A 21,716-nucleotide genomic window follows, 5' to 3' on the forward strand; every position below is an offset into this window, starting at 1 on the left:
CAGCGATAGAGCAGTTGTACTGTGTTTTCCCTGGAGAAATCGGCTCTAAACCAGGGTTCAAAATGAACTCCTTTCCCCACGCGCGGGGCAAAAAGTCCCTAATGTCTTTTCGTGTAAAATTAAATTAAATACGTAAAAAACTCTGTTCAAATCAACAAATATTTATTCAACCAATTCTGTTTTGGTATTCAATATTGATAGGAATGCACGACTTCTTTAACAAAAATAAAAATATAAGTCAGAGGCTCACTTTGAACTAAAAACTAAAAAAAAAATCGTTCAACTAAAACAAAAACACTGTTTAAAAACTTTGGCATCATTCCTTTAAACTTATTATGAAAACTGGCTATTTTATTATGAAAACAAATAATAAAATATATGTTTTCAGTCTGAGGGATGTTTTGCCCCAATGGTACCTCTATAGTTTCTGCGATATATACGTTAGAAAATATTATCATTCAGCAATAAACAATATCATGCACACATTGCTAATGGAACGTACAATCTTAAAGTACTTGGCTGATACGCTTTTAAACTGTGGTTTACTTCTTATAAAGCAATAAAGGCGACCTGTTTCTTTTGGTTTTCGATGCATAATAATAAGGTAGGCGTCGTGTAATTCGCACGAACGTCCAGGAGCGACTGGCGACTCTTTGGTCACCTCCGTTTCTTCTCACCTTTTACATAGTATAATCCGAAACTCAATACATTGTTTAGGAATAGAAATTTCGAAACCGGGACTTTTTACCCGCCGAACTTTTACAAGGGGAGGCCGCGACATCTGGGACACGGATTTTGATAAATCTCATATATGTTGTAGTGTAGGTGCAGTAGACCAATATATGTCTCACATGTTGGGTCCACTACCCCAGAGTTTCCGAAATATTAATAAAAAAAGAGATGTTTATGCGTTGACGACCAGAAGCGATAGCAAAGTTTATTGTAATGATGAATAGCGGTACGTATAAAGGGTAGGTCTTGCACCGGGACTTTCACCGGTTCGATTCTCATTGGGATCATTTTTTTTTCTATAAATGTATTTTGTATTGTTTTATTCCTCAAAAGATAAAGTACTATTTTTTACATTCTAAAATATGGCATTTATCGTAGAAACAAATGAACCGATAAAATTCACGACACCATGCACATCTAATAAAAGATGTATAGCCACAGGTACATTTTTTTGTTCTAATTTCAGGTGGAAATTGCACCTGATTTATATTTAGAAAAACGTTTCTAGTGCCTGTAAACATTTTTTTTTATTAATATTTCGGAAACTCTGGGGCAGTGGGCCCAACATGTGAGACATATATTGGTCTACTACACCTACACTACAACATATATGAGATTCATCAAAATCCGTGTCCCAGATGTCGCGGCCTCCCCTTGTTAGCCCCACCCTACCCTACTTTTAAATTGAACTTCAATTTTAAGTCATAATTTGATATATTTTTTAGTCTGTAATTATAAAAGGAAGGTAGTTTAAGACTTCACTTTAACTTGTTTTTTTTTTAAATTTACTATAAATTAGTTTATGTTATTTAGTGAAAACATTATATTGCCATCGGAACTAAAAAGTTAAGTTAAATATAAAAGCTTGTTTCGAATAAAGATTTTAAGAGAGGAAGAACACCCTCGGATATTCTATCCCCTAGAATTAATAAACTAAGGTTTAATATTTATATATGCACTTCATATTTCATAGAATTATCCGCAGAGAATTCTTGGCTCTGAAAGGTCTGTTCCTCTTTCATTTCTAGAGAACGAGTTACTTACCATTCTTGATACTGACAATGAGATAGCTCTCGAATATTCATACACAGTTTCTACCCTTGAAATTTCTATTCGTTGATTATAAATCTTAAAGCTTCGTGGTAATTAATATTTATTCTTGAGCATGGAACAGTGAATTTGAAATTAGTCGATGTCCACTACATTCGAACAACATATATTTATCTGCGACGCAGGGAAAAGCCGCAAAAAGGCCTTCTATTATGCACGAGTGATAATTATGAAAGATTATATGCCAGGGATATTGATTACAGCGTATTCCAGGAATTCGACGAATTAGGATTCTTAATTAAGTATACTCCGTCAATATTGCTAAGGATGGGCAAGCGACTCAGTACGTCGGTAGATGATTGATGGGAATGTTCAAGGGTTTCGTTTCCAAAGGATACATTAGAAACTCGCAGGAGAACGATGGGCCACAGTGAAACGAAATTAAATTAGAGGGGCAAAGTTCAAACACAATATTAGGGGCGTTGTTGACAGAAATGTCACTGAGGTAATGAATTAACAAAAATATAAATTGTACATAATGTAAAACTAAGAATACTGCAAGCTAATATACCAAAGAGTGACCAGGATGTGAAAATTTCGTTTTTAAAAACTGTGTTTCCAAGGGTGATTGTCCCCCGTCGTTGATATAATCGCATTATTGTTTTTTTAAATAGATAAGTTTATCGGGACTAACTGCATCCTTTAAAACGATTTTATTCAGCTTTGATCCCCTGTTTGTTTGTTTGTACGTATGGTTGAAATCTAGCAACTCAAATTTAACCCACTTCCAACTACCCAATTGCCTTGAAACTTTGCAAGCGTTCGCAGTATATCACCATCGAAATTGTAGTGCAAGAAAATAATTATTTTTTAGTGACTGTAGCACTACAACGTTTAAGCAAACTGTTAAACTGTATACAGCAATAAAAGATATTTGTAAAGAAGTCTGAGCTGTGAGATGTAAATCCACAAACACTAAAAACTAGAAAATAAAAAATATATAAATAAAATTTTATGGTAAACGATTTTATTAAAAATGTAGTAAAAACTAAATTAAGAAGTATATCATGTACATACGTATATTTGAGGAAAAATCGTGAAGATTAAAGGCGATTCAATTACGTTGCCTATAGGAAATTCTAATCGAAATTTTAAAAACGGTCATTTGACCGGTCGTGGTAGGAATAGTGTTAAAAATAAAAATATTAAAAAATCGGTATGACAAAGACTAGTTTCTTTTATGTACTCTAAGGGACATTTTTCCTTTTCCTTTTAGATGATAGTCGGAGGCGATATTTTTGACACCGTAAAACCCCTTTCGTGACAACCTTGCTTTGTTTAACAGCAGCTATACGGCAAACCAGATGAACTATCATAATTTTTTTTTGGAAAATGTTCTTTAAAGTACATGCTTTCAAGTGGATATTACAATTTATGTTTAACTAAATTACTTACAGGTAAAAAAAATTAATCAAAAGTACTTTGTTTTCACGGTCCTAGGTTTATGTAACCCCTTAATAACACAAACCCAATTTATTTATTTCGGTTGCAATTTTTCAATGAGGCATTTAGAAGCCTATATTTATATCACATTATCACCTTAGTTTTACCAGTAGAATACGCTGGCAAAGTTTGTACAGAAACCTGTGGGTCACCCTGTATATCCTTCATCCATTAAAAATGTCCAATTTTACAAACAACAGCCCCCATTCCCAAAATACGACTCGACTACAGCTGGGTTTACACCTGACGAGTGACTCGACCTAGTGACTCGGTCTGCTACTCGGCTGAGGAAAAATTTTGCCAGATTTGCCCGCCGGACTACTCGGTCGAGTACTAGAATATGCGTTCAAACTGGGCGAATGCTGGGCCCAGTGGGCTCACTCAGCCGAGCACTCGTCAGGTGTAAACTAAGCATAACCTTGGGAACCCCTATGAGGGTTAGGGATCATGACTATGGTCCTATCCGGGGAGCTTTGGATCTCTCTACCTTAGCGAAGCGCAGGGTGATTGCGGACTTATTATTTCTATATAAGGTTATTAATAATCTGTTCGATTGTTCGGAGCTGGTGGGGCCTGTGTGTCTCAAAGCGCCTACTAGAGACCTGAGGATTCGTCCCTTATTTGATACCAAGCTGCCGCAGTATAGGCATTGCTCAGCTGACCCGCTGAACAGAGCCATGTTATTTGCAAATTCTCTCGTGGATGACACTGATCTGTTCTCTTGCCTGTACAGTTGTTGAAATGTTTAACTGTTTAAATTGCGAATCAAACTGATAGACTGTTATGTAATTTTTTTTTGTGTTATCACTGTCTTTCAATGAGGTTATCCTTTTTAAACAAATAAGTAAGTAAGTAACAAGAAGAGAATAGGATCGATATTAACCACCTCTAATGCTGAGTTTACATCTGACGAGGGTCCGGCCGAGTAAGCCCACTAGGCCAAGCACTCGCTTAGTCTGAACACATACATATTCTAGTATTCGGCCGAGTAATCCGGCGGGCAAATCGGCCAAGATTTTCACCCGGCCGAGTAGCAGACCGAGTCACTCGCCAGGTGTAAACTGAGTCATGTGTAAATCTCTCTATGTACATATCTGTACCGCTGCGAGATCGCAACGACGCCGCAGAGTGGTCTGTGTTGATGGTCTACTCTAGCGGGACAAAAGTCCAAAATCGTGACCATCCAAAATGAATAAATCTTGGTCGTATGACATTTGATCCTTGTTGTTGGGCCTAGAAACACCCCCGCTGGTAAAGTCCCAACAAAATCCCAACCGCGTCTCGAGTGCGCGGGAAGAAGGCTGATCTCCAGGACTCAGCGTTCACGCGGCTCGTCATGACGATTTTAATCGTCTTCGAACAGTTTCTTTGATGTCCCACGTGTCCCTTGACGCGAGTGGATCCTACGGGCGGCTCGTATTTACGCGCGCCAGAGCGAGTCCGTGGAGGAGACCCCGTGGAAACATGGCGGCGCGCAACCAAAGCGGAATATTTTAAGGAATCGCGAGTCGCGCTCCCGCCGCCTCGTTCCCCAGGATTAGAAGCCGTTCCCCGTTGCTCGGGGCTGAACAGACGACAATTAAAACTGGGATCGTGTTCGCCCGGCCGCGGATTACTAATCGCAAAGAAATTAAATTTAAATAAGCTGCCGCGTCGGTTTACAAAGCGGGTCGATACGGTGAACGGAAGGAGGATCTTTAACTGCGGAAATACTAATTGGACGCAGTTTCTAGTCGGCACTTTCGCCGGCCATTAGGAATTTATGTGGCAATCGTGGGGGGCCCCGGCGGTCGTTAACAATCTTTGTAATTAACTTTAAAAATCCCGGGGAATTGTTCCGCGACGGTTTTGCTAAGAAAGACCTTCCACGGTTATTGGAAACAAGTGTTTCGGGTTGTCCCGCCAGTTATGCTTGTAATAATGACCGGGGGAGATTAGGTTCGAGGAGCTCGAGTTTTTACGCGCGTTTGCAGAGAACAGTAACAACAATTGTAGGGTGGATGAATATTGTTAGAAGATTCAATTTATTAGTTGTTTAGGGGTCGAAGCACGTGGGTTAATCGGCAGAAATCAAGGTTGTTTTTGAGAATTTTTTGTAAGGGAACTATACATGCAATCTTTTTAAAACTTTCAAGATGCATTATTATGTATTTCAAGAAGTGAACAAACATTTTTTGATATATAAATAACGCGGTAATTCCAAATGGCGCAAGTGTTTCGAGCGGCCTTGGTGCGGAAAATGTTCAACTGCGCGCCGTCTAGGGTCCCTTCTAGTAGCCTGAAACCACAAAACCAAATAGTTTTTCTTTTTTAATAGAATTAGATTAGACTGTGGATGGCCCTCAAACCGCATTCGAAAATGTGAAATTAAGATAATAATGAATGTTTGAAAAAATAGTTACGTTTTTCACTGAAAAATTTCACGTTCATTGTGCAATAAAACTTATTAAATTTAATAATATTATTCCGGAATGAGGTCCCTCAATAGCGTAACTTTATTAGAATCACAAAACTATTTGGTTTTTGGTTTCAGGTCACCACAGCGGACCCTAGATACCGCGTTATTTTTATATAAAAAATGTTTGTTCATTTCTTGAAATACGTACTAATAAGTTGTAAAAAGATTGCATGTATAGTTTCCTTACAAAAAATTCTTCAAATGAATCTTGATTTCTGCCGATTACACCGGGTTTCCCTCTTCACCCTGGTTTGATGCTGTGAAGATAAGGCAAATTTGGTGGATTTTTTGAAGAGAAAAGTATCGAGCATTATAATTCCAAACTTTGTACGTTTATCAATTGACGTTTGAGGAATATGCTCAACATTTGTTATGCAATAATAATAATTTTGTTCAATGTTACAGTGGGAATAGTAAGAAGAGTTTGAAAACAAAGTTTATTGCTGGTGAACATGATTCTGACTGTCGTAATAATTTAAGAAAAATCGCAAATTTTTTTTGAAAAACATAAAATATTAAAAAACACAAAAATATTAACATTTCAAATGAAAGTTTTCATTTCTCGGAATCGAATTTATTAGTTTTCTGTGTTGCAAACCCCGATTTTTTCAAATAATGGCCCCATCAAGGTACAGCATCCAATATTAATCCTCATCCGTTCCTTATTTCACGAACTGTATCTGTCCCTCGGTGTCAAATTGACACAGTGGTAAAAAATCGATGAAATGACGAGGTAAACAGTTAGACTTTAGAGCAATTGTGGGACAATTGCCGCACCTTACCGAAAATTGTCACCGTGTCTAAATTTTGCAATGAAAATTTGTTCCAAGGATACATATTATTAGTTGAACATCTTGTCCTACTACTAGCATTAAAGAAACTCAAAATTTTAATATTTGTCACCCTTAAAAAATTGAAACTAAAAACATCCATTTTTTAGAGGAGCACATTTCGAAAAACTTTCCATTTAAACTTGTTAATTTTAACCTTTTATGTAACAAAAATAGTAAAAGCAAAGTAAAATAAAACATCTTTTTAATTTATACAGTTATAAAATACAATAAAATTGGATAAATAAATAGGTGCAGATATTATTTCTGCTTTTCTAAATTTAATTGTCTTTTTTCTTCCTGCCACATTCATTACACATAAAATAAAAATGAAAAGTGAAAAAAAAAAATCTATTTTGAAACTTTTTTTCTGTATTTTTAACATTAAAAGCATTATTTAGTCGACTTAGGTATCCCAAATTCCCGGAAGAGACGCCACACTTTCGTATTTCCAAGTGCTATGTCGAATATCACCTATTCTGGCCGATAAATATTCCACATAGTTCCTTTAACGTATTACAAAAGTTATATCACGAAACACTATGAATTTTTAACTACTACGATAGCAAAAATAAACTCCACGTATAACTATTGAGGCAAAGTGCGGTAGGCTTACCTAAAAAAATAGCAAAATCTTTAAAAGTAATAATGAAAATATGTTCTCGCTTATTAATCTAACCAATACTCCGTGTCATTTAAGAAGGAATCTGCCGACCGACGAGTTTAGACCGGTTCTGCGCAGGTTGACGCTCATTGGTGCCGGGAGAAGCCACTATTGGCTGTACCCCCACCAACGCTTTTTCGGAGCCAATCAGTTCATTCTACATGCGCGAAACGGGTTCCTTCTTAAATGAATTCTGGTATAAACGAACAGCCTAAAGCAAATAAAATCGACAGTGTTGCAAGGTGAATATCCCAATTTCTGTTCACGTCCCCACTTCTGATCATTTCGCATTTTTCTTATTATTATATGCGTTACGTTTGTACTATAGTTGCAAGAAAATAATTCTAAATTATTTAAATATTTACGCGAGTGTTGCACGAGCATACGGACATTTAGAGGATTATATATTTAATTACAAATTACTAATAGTTAAACATCTTGAAATATCTTTCTTAAATAGTTTTTCAATTGGTTCATTTATTATTAAAGAATTAATCAATTACTCTGCAAATTTTGATCACAAACAAATTTTTTACACCTTCTTTATGACGAGTAACCTCTTAAATGAGCAGAAATTGAGACATTCACCTTATTTTATTACTGATAACCCTGAAATGCCGAAGGTGCGGCGTCTCTCCCAGTGCAGCATCTCTCCCGCAATTACCCTATTTCTCGATACTTTTTTATTTAAATTGATGAGTTAACATTTACATCTTAGATTTTTCACAACTTTCGCATAAAATAAAACGATGTGCAAGACATTGATACTGCTTGCTACAAGAATCACGAATAACAGAACAGTACCTATAACTCATTGAAAACTGTGTCAAATTGACACGAGGGATGGATGAGGGTTAATTAGCCGAATTAGCGTACGAATTATAGTGCCAAATAGGAAATGTAACGTAAAGTATTTTAGTGGCATGACATCGGCAACTCTCCCCTACTTTCGCAAACCTAAACTGAAAAGAAGAACACCAACGAAGTCGACTCCCTTACTCTAGACTCAACACTACCCCTTGAAACACCAAGTCAATTATTACCGACTCAGAAATGGGGCGAAACTTATCGAGCAGAACCGTTCAGAATAATCGTCGTCTCCCTGATACACGCGGTAAAAGTAGAAACGTTAATCCGGCCCGCGAAGACGCGGCCGTCCAAGGGGGCGAAAGGTGGGGCGGAATGACGGAAGTCTCGGTCGTTCTTTTCACCCAACATCAATGAAGTTTGTATCTGGCGCACATGGCGCGTGTGTATCCAGGTTGAGTTAGTGACGGGCGGGCTGTCGCCAGTATGTGCCAGCTGTTTCACTACTAGCCTCCCGCCGAGTCCGCCCTTCCACGGCCAACCACCCACAATCTCTCCCTCCGATCTCAGCTTTAACAATCTTGTATGACGCGGGACGAGGGACCTTTGCTCGTGCGCCGCAGCTGTGACGCGGTTCGGCATATCATCGAAATATTATTTCGCCGAATTTTAAGTTTCGACCCACCCCCTCGGGCCCCCCGATCCTAGCCGCACCCCTCCACCCCCCGGGCTCTGTCTTCCCCGGGTGGCTTCGCCCCGCTGGAAACTTCGATACCGAGATCATCCTTGAATAATCTTTGATCCGCCGCCAAGGACAGTGTTATTCTTTTCTGCGCTTTGGGGTGGAATTTTCGAATTTCGCTGACTGAGAGATTCCTTGGACCGGTGGTCAAGGATATGGTGAGAGATTGGAAGGGTGAGTCGTTGAGCTTTGAGAATAACTGAGCGATACAAAAGGAGGGGGATTCAGTTGCTTTGAGATGGTTGAGGTACTGTTCAAAAATAAAGTTGGAGGAGTAAATGGGTATTAACGAATAGCTTTTAATTCAGTATTAAATTTCTGGAGTTAAAATTGTTCGATAAAATTTCACACGTTAGGTAAGGATGTTTAAAATAGGTATTGTTATATTGTTATTGTTCTGTTTTTAGTTGATGTCAGTTACCGTAAATTGGGGGAACATTGGCATACGCTGGGGTGACATGGGCAGCTATACGCATGGACATATAAATTCGCATTCGAGATCGAGATTTTAGGTATTCGATGGTTTCAACCTTTGCGGTTAGATATTGTCCAATAATCGACTGTCAAATAGGTAACTTTGTTAAGTTGTTGTATATCTTTAATGAATTCCCCTTAGGTAACTTTGTTAAGTTATATATTGTATTATTAATAACTTATCTTACTGACTTCAGATTAGTAAAACTTAACCTGTTGATGCTATTTATATGACGTGCCAATGTTACGATTAGATTTTAGTTAAGATGTAAAAAATAAAATGAAATATGCAAATTTAAGTGCCAATGTGTCTATCTTACTGACTTCAGATTAGCAAAATTTTACCTGTTAATGCTATTTATATGATGTGCCAATGTTACCCCAGTACGTCAGGTTTTTAGCATGTGTTAAAGAAGGGAAAGGACACAAAAGATGCGATGTTATGATAGGATACTTAAAGCAAATGTAAACATGTTAATTTTTACATTATTTAACAAAATGTTTCAAAAACCTGCCAATGTTCCTCCAGTTTATGGTAATTTAATGAGGATATCATTTAACGTAAAAGATGCTACAACGAAGAGGGAAATTTATTTGGTGTGATAGGAAAAGTGGCGAAGTAAATTGATTATGATTGCCTGGCAGCGCGAAAAAATTGGGTTAAATGTCCTTGGCGATGAATTAACGGAGACTGTCAGTAATTTCAACAGAATTATGTTCTGTAATAAGAAGAAAATATTCGTATCGTGGAAAGGTTAACAGTGTGCCACGAGCACCAAACAAATTATTCTCGTGGACGCAATACCGTTTATGCAATCGGACAAGCTTCGGGGATAATGAAGTAACGGGTAACGAAAGTAAAGTCGGGTACGTTAATGGGTCAAGTAAAAGAGCCGTTAAGAGATGCTAAGAAATATACACATTCACATTAATTATACGTGGAATAATTGCAGCAGTGACATCTCCACAGTTGATTCTTAAAATATTATACACTTTAGCCATTGACGCTAAACTTTTTTAAATATCGCTTTACAAAGTATATTGTTATAAAAATACATATCGGTGTAATGTTCTGCCTTTTGGAAAATTGAATGTTTCAAAAGATTATGTAGATTTAAAAATCGATGGTTAGCAATCTCCTTAGAAATTTAAATAATAAGGTAAGTACGGGTAATAAGGCCCACTTAAGGATCCATAATTTTAAAAAAAGAATATACATATTTTTGAGAACTTTTTATTTTATAGAAATCTATGAATATTAAACTACAAACTGTGATATTTATTTTGCATAATATATAAAAACAACAAACACGAAAATTAATAAGTTTTTAAAAACCTCGTAAATGGGCCTTGTTTCGTGTAGAGCAGGTAATTAGACCCATCCATTTATGGTGTACAATTCGGGCAAACGAAGACATCCTCGTGCACCCAGGTGAGACACATGATACACTGACGCATATCACTTTTGAATGTAGTTACGCATAATTTGCAAAACATAATGTGGGCCTTATTATCTGTTCTGTCATTTCCTCATTCTTAAGGTCCTGTATGTTAAACGTGCACTTCACAAAATCATCAATTTTCTGGGAATACGTTGCCAACATATGTACTTATGCATACCTGTAGTTTTACAGTAATTGGATGATGATAACTTCGAACACAAATTCAAGAAAACGGCGTACTTATTATAATTTTAGTACCTAATAAAAGCAATAGATGACACTATCATTATTGTAGATTGACCTACCGGGGAAAAGTGACAGCTGGGCCTTATTATTTATTCGGTCTTTTATTTACTTTTTTACGGGTAATCCCTTTACATATTAGGTCTTTTATTTATTTATTTACGGGTAATCCATTTACCTATTAGGCCTTATTGCCTATTGGGCCTTATTATCTATTGGGCCTTATTATCTATTGGGCCTTATTATCTATTGGGCCTTATTATCTATTGGGCCTTATTATCTATTGGGCCTTATTGCCTATTGGGCCTTATTATCTATTGGGCCTTTAATTTATTTATTTATTTATTTATTACGGATAATCCCTTTACCTATTGAGCCTTTTAATTATTATTTATTTATTTATTTATGGGTAATCCCTTTACCTATCGGGCCTTATTACCCGCACTTACCTTACCATTCTCAAAATTTCCAACTTCATTATCACAGTACTCGAAATCGATTAAAAAGCAGATAGGCATACAATTTTCCCCGAATTTATTTCTGAATAACGTGAAATCGACACACAATCGATCTGCAAAGTGGGCAAAAGTGGCGTGGTTATAAGACACGCGATTACAATACGCGGGCCGCCATTGTTGGCCGAAGAGACGCATAATTACGATTTCTCGCATTACATAGCCAGGTGCAATATAAAACTTCCCTTTCACGGGGGAGTTTTTTTTCTTTAAAGTTCGCTCCTATTACGGGGGTGTACGCGCCGCAACGAGGAACAAAGTTTCCCTTTCTACGTTTATTATAAACTAGACGAGGAAATTCGTAGCACGTGGCGCGCGAGTGAAAAAACATACAGTTTATTGTTCCGCCACGAAAAGAGTCGAATAAATTAATTTACTTCTGGTAAACATTAATTGCGCCTGCGTCTCGTTACCTCGCCTGCAATTCTTTTGTACATTTGAAAAGGGAACGCTCACGAAATTATTTACAATCGTAGTTTTGCTGATACAGTGGGAGTTATAGTTAATTATAGCAATGAGATGATTAATACTTAATTTTAGGCGAAGATATTATTTCTCATCATAAGCATAATTATTATTCTCGTGATTTTTTATTTATATGGGTTGCCACGTGCAACAGTGTGGAATAGTTAACACGTTTTGTAACAATTTATCGAATAAAAATGCACATCCAATGGCGTGGAAAATAATCGTTGTCGTGTCTAATTAAAAGTTGCAACAGATGCTTGAGTAATGAAAGTGACTAATATTTTATGGGATCATAGTCGTTACTGTTGTACGATGTTCTAATTGAGATTTCTTCAATTTGTGTGAAAAACAATAAAATTTTTAACGTTTGAAATGTAGGATTTGAAGGGCTCACATATGTTCGTCTGTGTAAAACTTAGAAAATAAAGTCACTGAAAGTTGCTAAATAAAATATAATTCTCTGTAATAACATTGCTCCTTACAATAATAAATTTTACTATGAAGACCATTTTAAGTGTGTAAGTATAAATGTAGGAGACGTGTAAATTTCAAGCAACTAATTTTCATGCTTCTTACGTTTTGACTGGAACATTTGTGTCGTGTTTGCTCGTTTTGCAAATCGAGAAGATGCGGAAAATATTTTTCTGATTAATTATCCCTTCTTTCAAAATAAATATTTCTGTCTCTACTCGTCAATACTCTTTCTAAAATAACTAAGAACATAGAATAAATTCTTTTTATAGGAGAGTTACAATTAATCTAGGAGACTGCCTTTTATGATGTCTGAAATGTGTGTACATTTAATTGATTCTCGATTTAATGAAATATTAAAAATAGAAGAAATGTAATCGTCTTAATGTAAATACATTCATAAGTGATATGATACTTTAGAAGAAAATTAAGACGATTATATTTCTTCTATTTTTATTATCTCATCAAATCGAGAATAAATTAAATGTACACACACTTGAGACATCATAAAAGCCACTCTCCTAGATTAATTGTAACTCTCCTATAAACAAAATTTATTCTATATTCTTATTTATTTTTCACGCAAGAAAACATCGCCTGTGCAGGAAGTCCACATAAATCTTCTATTACCTTGCTTCAAAATAAATCAGCCCGATGTTCATCAAAAATAATTTCCACGACCTAATGAATAGTCACATCAATAAGCCCGGAGATATGTATTATTCCAACTGCTTCAAAATACCACTACTAAGCTAGAAAGAGGTTTAATTTATTTACTCCAACTAAAATTTATTTCCAAGATAGAGATCCGAGACACCGCGCACGTACCTCGGCAGCTGAAAATAGTATTAGTCAGCATTTCTGGACAATTACAAAGCGGCAGAAAGTATAATAGTTCCCTTGTAAACAGCTTAAGCCAAGACCCAGGAAGGAATGTTGAAAGAAAGGTCCGGGCGATGCCAGCCACCCCCCGCCCCCTCCGCCATCATGCGTAATTTCAAGGATTCGCTTTATTACCACCGCGGTACATTGTAGGACAAGATAGTCGGCTTGTCGTTCTCGAGTAGCGACACCGTCGTTTCAGGGTTTACGACAATTTTCAGTACACCCACTTAAATGGGGAGGCAAATGGCCATAATAAGCTTCTTCCGACTCCGCGCAGCTCGGACCCTGCGGTTTGCATAAGAGCTTCTGCCTCTGTCACGGTGAGTTAAAGGACACCCATGAACCCAGAGGATTCCAGGTAATGTGTAAGAAGGGCTGCTCTGTTTAATTAACAAGCCATTGTCGTCTAGACGACCCGCGGAGCAACGGGAAAACTCTGAACGGACAATAGGGGGCCGATTGAACGAATGCTAATACGTCGTCGTGGCCCCTAGTTCTAGAAACGAACTAGCGATTTTCCATCGTGCACCCTCTCGCTGTTGACACTCCTCTCCGTTTGATGCTTCGACTTGGTATTTTTACGGAAATACGAGGCTCGATCGAGCTTGCTGTTGCTTCTTTTGAACGGATTCCGGGGGATGTTGTAATTCATTGTTGTTTCGATGTTGTCAGTACCCATTTAGTACAATGAACTTAGGCTCTGTCTACGGAATAATTCCCAGCAAGCTAAATTTTAGGAAGGGCCTTTATTTCGATGATTTATACAGTATATCAAAAATCCCCATCGATCCTACATCCGCTAATAAATTTTCAGAGGGTTGAAGGTAAAAAAACTGTTTCTCCCGAATATCTCGTTATCTAACAGTTTTACGACGAAAATAGTTATTATGAAATTTATAGCTTAGGAAATTCTGTACAAAAAAGGTTTCACGAGTTTTTTTGTAGGAGTAACCATTTTCGTGTATGACGGACTACAAAGCTGCAACCCTCATACTTTTGACAAGGGAAGATCTCGAACCCGGAAATTCAAAAAATTATGAAAATTTGTGGATATGTAGGGGACGTCCTCCTCAATACAACGCAACTTTGTTTGCTGCCCAAATTCACTCCAAGAGGGTGCAATTATTGACCACGGAAAATTTTTCGATTTTGTGTTATTACTCGTGAACTATAGAAGATAGAAAAAAAGTTTTCAGGGAATAGTTATTTACTTTAATTAGGGCTCTTATTTGGTAACTTATAGTCACTACGGTACAAAATCGGAAAGTAGCCGTATTTTAAGGGGTCAATTTTATCCCCATAGAGTGAATTTGGGCAACAAAATTAATGGAGTAATACATACCTACATAGCCTCTACATACGAATAAAGATTAAAGATTAAAATTTAAATTTGTTCACTCTAAAGGCTCAAATTAATATCAGTTGTAATAATTTCCAGATTCATCATAATTTGAAGTTCTACAAGTACAATAACTTTAATAAAATATTCACCTACACACTAAGATACAAGTCACAAAAAACTAATTTTAATCTACGTTCTAATATTCACATCATTCATACACATATACATTAACTTCTAAATTATTAATTTTATCTTTAAACTTGCAATTTAATATTTTTTTTAAACTATAGAAATCAAATAGTCCTAAAGAATTCAATTCCATAAATAAATTTACAATTTACTCCTTTTATCAGGCATAGAACTAAAATTTTAAGTTAAAATAAACTCTTAATATTCAAAATTAATAATATATTAATATAATATAAATTTTAATATATTACAAAACATGATTATACTCAACTAATCATAAAAACATCGGAATATTATATTTTATTTTTGCAATATGAGCAGGTATAATTGGAGCATCGCTAAGATTTATTATTCGTATAGAATTAAGAAATCCAGGAAGTTGACTATTGAAGTTGAAGAAGTCTAATTTGACCTCTGAAAATCCGGCTATTTTCCGATTTTGTGTGATAACTAGCGAACTGTAAGAACTGCGAGAACTGTAACTTACCATATGATAGTCCTAATTAAAAGAAGTAACTTTTTCCTGAAAACTTTTTTCCATCTCCTATAGTTCGCGAGTAAGAATACAAAATCGAAACATTATTAAGGGTCTATTGCACCCTCTTGGAGTGAATTTGGGCAGCAAATAAAATTGCATTATACTCAGGAGGATATCCCATACATATTCACAAAGTTTCATAATTTTTTGAATTTTCGGGTTCGGAATCTTCCCTTGTCAAACGTATGGGGGTTGAAACTTATTAACCCATTATACATGAAAATGGTTACACCTACAAAAAAACTCATAGAATCTTTTTTATAGAGAATTTCCTAAGCTATAAATTGTGTAATAACTATTTTTGTCGTAAAACTATTAGATAACGAAATATCCGCGAAAAACAGATTTTTTTTCACTTTTGCGGTCAGATCAAAAGAACTTTTGACATATTGTTTAAAACGACGAAATAAAGCCCCATACCAAAATTTAGCTTGTTGGGAATTATTCCACAAATTGAGCATATTTTCGACTACTTTCACTGGACTATATTGGGAAAATTGGTGGATTTCATGTTTACAATTATTGTGGAATGTACACCTACTATAGATCAGCGCAGAGATGGGCAAAAATTGTATTTAAATACTAATTCGAATAACGAATAAAAGTTAAAAAAAAACATTCGTCATGTGTCGAATAAATTTAACCGTTTAACTTTCACTTTAAGTTTAACTTTATTCGACATCGTTGCAAAATTTATTCGACGCTGAAGTTGAAACGCTTGACGAATAAAAAAATGAACTTTTTTCGTCAAATAATCTAAAGTTAAAGTAACTTTTATTTGACCCTTTATTTAAATAATTTTTTATTTATTTAATGTCCAGCTCTGGATCAGCGTTTCCCAATTAAATTTTAGATGCACGGGACCCTTCCAAAGAATATTCCCTTTCGATTAATAATACATACATGTACAAATCTCAGTCGATGTCTGGCAGTTTATAGATTAATTCACTAAAGCATGCCAGCGATGTTTATGTTTATACACGTGACATCGCCTCTGCGGAGATCTAAATCTGTGTATCAGACAAGTTCGCTGAAACTGCTGGCAGCGTTACGATCTCAATCTCACCGAAATCTTGGCGTTTTATGGGGTTGGAGGGGGGTCGCGCCTGTATCCGGGCGGACGGATATTGAACCTAGCCGTGCATACGAAAGGGCAGGACGAAACCAGGACAATTACGCTATTTATCGTCCCGCCATGAGAGGCTCAATGATACATTCACGTTTTACTCTCATCTTGGGAGACTTCAGTGACTGACCCAAAGTGCTTGACTTTCCGGGGACCGTTCTTTGCATTTGATTCTCTGAAACTTGTGGCAAGCAATTTGTCTTCTTTACATATTCCTCTTGTCCGAGCTTTTCTTTATATTGAGCCACTGCTTGGTACTCGGAGAAGCAAGGGATATAAACAGGTGGATACAGTATTAGATTAACTTTGAAAACTGTCTGTGATTTTTTAGTAAGATAATTTTTAGGAAGTTCAGATTCAAAGACTCTTTGTTAGTCAAAATGTTTCGATGGCAGAAAGTTGCTTGGAAGCGCTTCTCCTGAATTCTTCGAGCCTGAATGCTGTGGTTCTCGCGAATAAATAGAATCTTCGAACGATTTTACATTTGAAGGAGCTATCGGAATACTCGAAATCGAAGCGATTTATTATTCATTCACTTATTCAGACGATATGTGGGTCACTACTGCCACGAAACACGATTAACTCCATTTCCCTAATGCGCATTGCAATTCTGCTAAGATTCTATAAACTTACCCATTCTCTGATAGCACAAATTTGTGCCAATCTTTGAAACCACGTAAAAACAATTGAGACTGTCATACAGTAAAGAGGAAATTTAGTGCTCTCCTTCTGAAAAAGACCCAGAGAAATTTAGAGACTGTATAAAAATTACATTTGCAAATGAAAATTGGGGAAAAGACTGTTTAATGTTTAATGAAACACTGATCGCGGTAAAATTCAAGGAAAGGAAAACTGCGTCCTAATTTTTGGAGGCTCGCACTGAATCGCTTGTGAATAATAAGAAAAGGTAACCGTGGAGTCGAAGACATTGTTCGCCCCCGATATTCGTTTCTTACATCGAGCAGCGCGCAGAAAGCGAGGCAGGGGGGGGGGGGGCTAAGAATGCTTTTCTTCGTGCATTCAAACCACGTCAAGCGCTCCCCCATATTGCGATCGCGCCGATCTTCGCGAAAAAATGTAAACAATGGCCCGACATCTCGGGCGAGGAGGGTGGAAACAATGGTCACGGTCTTACACTTGGGTATTGCACCCTCGGGCGATAAGTCGCCATAATCGCTCGTCTTTACGTACGTACATCAAGTATACTGTTGTTATACGGAACTATTGATTAATATTTGACGGGCGAGTGAATAAAGATAGATGCGATGACTACAGCGCAAGTGGAACGGCGTAAACGCGTCGTGCCTTGGATATGGTTGACTCGTACTACTGAACGCTGCATTATCGCTTGAAAAGTATCGTAAAAGCTGTGAAAATGAAATGATAAATTTGAGATTCTTGGATAATCAAAGGTGGACTACAAGCGCGATTAGTTGTGGAGCATTTTCACCCACGACGGAACGGAGAAGGTATTACAGGGTCAGCGTTTTATCCTGCAACCCGCGCTCGCGCGAACTTGTACAATGGCAACAGCGCCTCACGGACGCATTCCACTACTGGCAGGAGTGTCGAACTTCCCCACTCCGAGAGCCGCACGAGTCGGGCCCCGGGTCAGCCGGTTCCCCCACTTATTTTTCTCCAGGCGTTGCACGAGACCCGGCAGGGGGAGAGTGCGGCACCGGGAGGAGAAATTCATCAGAGTAAAGTAGGTGTGGAGGGGGCTGCTCTCCTACGGCTCTACGGAGCAGGCGAAGAGGAGAAGGAGCCACTGCGGCTCGCGAGCCGCTAGTTCGATACCCCTGGGGTAAAAGGTCGTATGTGTGTGGTGTCTGTTAACATTTTTCTGTAAAACGACTGGACCCATCTTTATGCAGTTTTTTGCATTAGTTAGGTATCGTGTAACGAGGTTGTTAAACATATTTTATGACATTTAGCCGCCAGGAGCCGCTGCAGTAGAATAGCAATAAAAGAAACAGAACTACAAGGCTGTATATTCTAAAGAAATTAAATATTCCTAAGCCGTTCCAACGCTTGTAAAGCTACAATACTGTGTGGGCTATTAAACACAGTCCTCTAAAAACAGTGAAATAAAAAATAAATTTTTTTTTTTAAAATCTCACGACGATGCAAGCAAAACTTAACAAAATAAACACAGTCCTCTAAACAAAGTGAAATAAAGAACTTAACAATAAAAAATAAAATACAGTACTTTAAAAAGAGTGAAATAATAAATAATAATATTTGGAGAATGTGTTTACACTAGAACTTGTCATGATATATTTTTATCGATTTATAATTAATCAGTAGGTATTCAAAAAATGTAACACATTATGTCTTACACGTTCGGTTAGATATTTCTCTTCAACAGCAATATTAATTAATTAACAGCCGTCGTACGTGACCTAGCTAACCTACCTCCTTACCTAAACGTGAGGTTCCGTACAACGGCTGTTAATTAATTAATATTTTTGTTGAAGACAAACATCTAACCGAGCGTATAAGACATAATGTGTTACATTTTTTGAATACCTATAGATTAATTAGAAACCTATAGAAAAGTTCTAGTGTAAACATATTATCCAAAAATTATTGTTCATTATTTCATTCTTTTTAGAGGACTGTGTTTTATTTTTTATTGTTAAGTTTTTTATTTTTGCAGATGTTTCTTGCAAGATGGTGGTTAAAAATATTATAACGCGAGTGAGAGGTGAAGTCCAAACTATTATTTTCCTGTAGACCCATCGAGTGTATTTGCTTTGTGTATTACGACACACGTCTTGACTAATTGTGTAAAAAGATATTCACTGTACAGTGTAATCGTAAACAATTAGAGACTATTTACGTTAAGGGTGCATTCCTCTGTGACACGTTGAAAAAATCGATTTTTTTCAACTTTCGAAAATATATATATTTGAGAATGTACTGTTAAATTTTGGAAGAGAAATTTCAAGTACATATTGTGGCTTGTACCTATGGCCTTTTACGTGCACTCCGAATCCCTTGACAACTTTAAACGCGTTTTTCTTTGAAAACGTACTTTAGAATATCAATAACTACTTGGGTGCTTGGTCTGAAATTTTTACAGGATATCCCACATACTAGTACCTCTCGTTGCATGCAAAATTATATTTTTATGCTGAGTTTATCATACTGAAAAAAGAGAACGACGAAATTTTTTAGTTTTCAATTCAAGAATTCGCCATTTTGCCTATTTTCAACATAAATTATTTATTTCGCTCTCGGCGATAACGACAAACATACTGATGAATGATCTTGATTTTTTTGGTTTAGTCCACCCTGAGAGCTTATTGCGGGCGAAATAAACGCAAGAAACAATTCATGTAAAATTTAATAAAAAATATTTATGTATGACGAAGAAGTATCTAAATAAAATACAAAAAGAATCATAACAATAGAAGTACGTATCGGTTCAAAAAAATTCATGAAAATTAATCAATTTTGCAGCATTCACAGAGGAATCACCCCTTAACAAACAAATCACGACAAATGTCACATCAAAGGATATGTTGGAATATTCTGACAATGAGCACATCAAGTCGTGCAAACAATATCAACGTCCCCTAACACATCATCTAGTTCGCATCTCTTAAACCAAGTCAACCACACGATCTTAATCCAAAAAAAATTATTTTTGATCGCATCATTGAGACTTCTTAACTAGCCGATGTGCCCGAAGTGTGACCCCATCTTTTTTCAACGCCCTCGATTTATCGCCGCTTTCTGCAGCTTCGAATCCTACAGTTCAGTGTCATCAGGTATTCATAGAATTATTCACCCCCTCATAATAAACCAGAGTTGGGTATTAACTAAATAAAAAATTATTTAAATAACTGATCAAATAAAAGTTACTGCAACTTTAAATCAGGGTTCGCAAGAGTTCTGAAACTTTTCAATAGGTTCTATTTGAAACATGCACCGTGGAACTTTTTTAAAACTGTTCTGACATTATAAATTTCCATGAGAACTGATAAAGTAAAAGTTCTAGTTGGAGTGGAACTTATAAAATATAAAAATAAAAAATTCTCTATAACAGGAACAGATATTTTGTTCATCAATATTAAAAAAGTTCAATCGTTGTAACAAGTACTGAATACTATTCAATGAATAGTACTACAACAATAAGTAATAAATAATTATTACAGTTAAATGTTATTGATATTCTGAATGTGTTATTTGTAATATTTATCTACGTAGATAATTTCTACGCAGATATTATTAAATTTTTGTGTATTTTGGTTCATGTCAGTTATAAAAAAATATTATTTAGGTATTATTTGTGACAAGTTCTCTTTTCTGTTTAATACTTCTTATGAAACTATTAATTACTTAAGTTATGATTTTCATACCTTTTATTAAATAAACACGAAGAATATGATATTATATTGTTTAAAAAAACTGGTACCTAATATTTTAGTACTTTTCTTTATCTTATGGAACCTTTTTTAATAAATGTTCTAACATAACTGCTTCCTTGGAACTTTTATTATATATAGGATAAACTGCACTGATGCTGTCACTGCACTAATCATTGGCACTCCTGATTAAAAATCCAAATATTAAGAAGTACAAGCTTAGAAAGTACTTTCTTTACAATTTCTACGTATATTTCTTTCACTACAACACTGCAAAGCCCAGTAGTTGAAATACACATTTTACATCGGGCAACACCACAAAGTGGGAAAAAGTGGGAATATTTTGTCGCTTTATAACTAAGTAATGGTTTGAAATACAGATTTACTAAGTTTTGTAGATATTGAATAGTGAATGAAATAGTCTATTTAAACACTTCAAACTTCGTTTTTAACTATATATGTTTTTCTATACACCTCATTTTTGTATAACCTCAAATTTGAGGGTGCCAATGATTGTACTTTTATGCCTATTTTTGTTTTTCATTGAATATTTTTAAAATAAAAGACTCAATAGGTACTGAAGATGTTTTATTTTAACGAGAGATCCATAATCATTGATAATAACTGAAAATTAATACCATATAAAAACTTCACATAAAAATATAGATACTCCAATTGGTACTTTCGCTTAGGGTGCCAATCATTGTACAGTCTACCCTAGGTTCTAAAATATCTGTTCCATGAGAACACTTTCTAAAGAAGTTGCTAAGGGTAACATTTCTTTCAATAAAAATTCCACAAGAACAGATATTTTCTTAAACGAAACATATAAGTTCTAACAGATTTTTTTTTAAAAATAGGGGT

At 36.1% G+C, this 21,716-nt stretch overlaps 2 long non-coding RNA genes across 2 annotated transcripts in view; both read left to right on the plus strand.

Moving 5' to 3' along the window:
* Positions 1–21,716, plus strand: part of LOC143375514 (uncharacterized) — a 265,119-nt gene that overhangs the window by 159,864 nt on the left and 83,539 nt on the right. The window lies entirely within an intron of this gene.
* Positions 9,222–9,546, plus strand: LOC143375589 (uncharacterized). The gene is made up of 2 exons (XR_013086939.1): positions 9,222–9,357; positions 9,403–9,546. It is a non-coding gene; the product is annotated as an uncharacterized LOC143375589 (long non-coding RNA).

This window comes from Andrena cerasifolii, chromosome 12 (assembly GCF_050908995.1).
Source record: "Andrena cerasifolii isolate SP2316 chromosome 12, iyAndCera1_principal, whole genome shotgun sequence".
In the NCBI taxonomy this organism is placed as follows: Eukaryota; Metazoa; Arthropoda; class Insecta; order Hymenoptera; family Andrenidae; genus Andrena; species Andrena cerasifolii.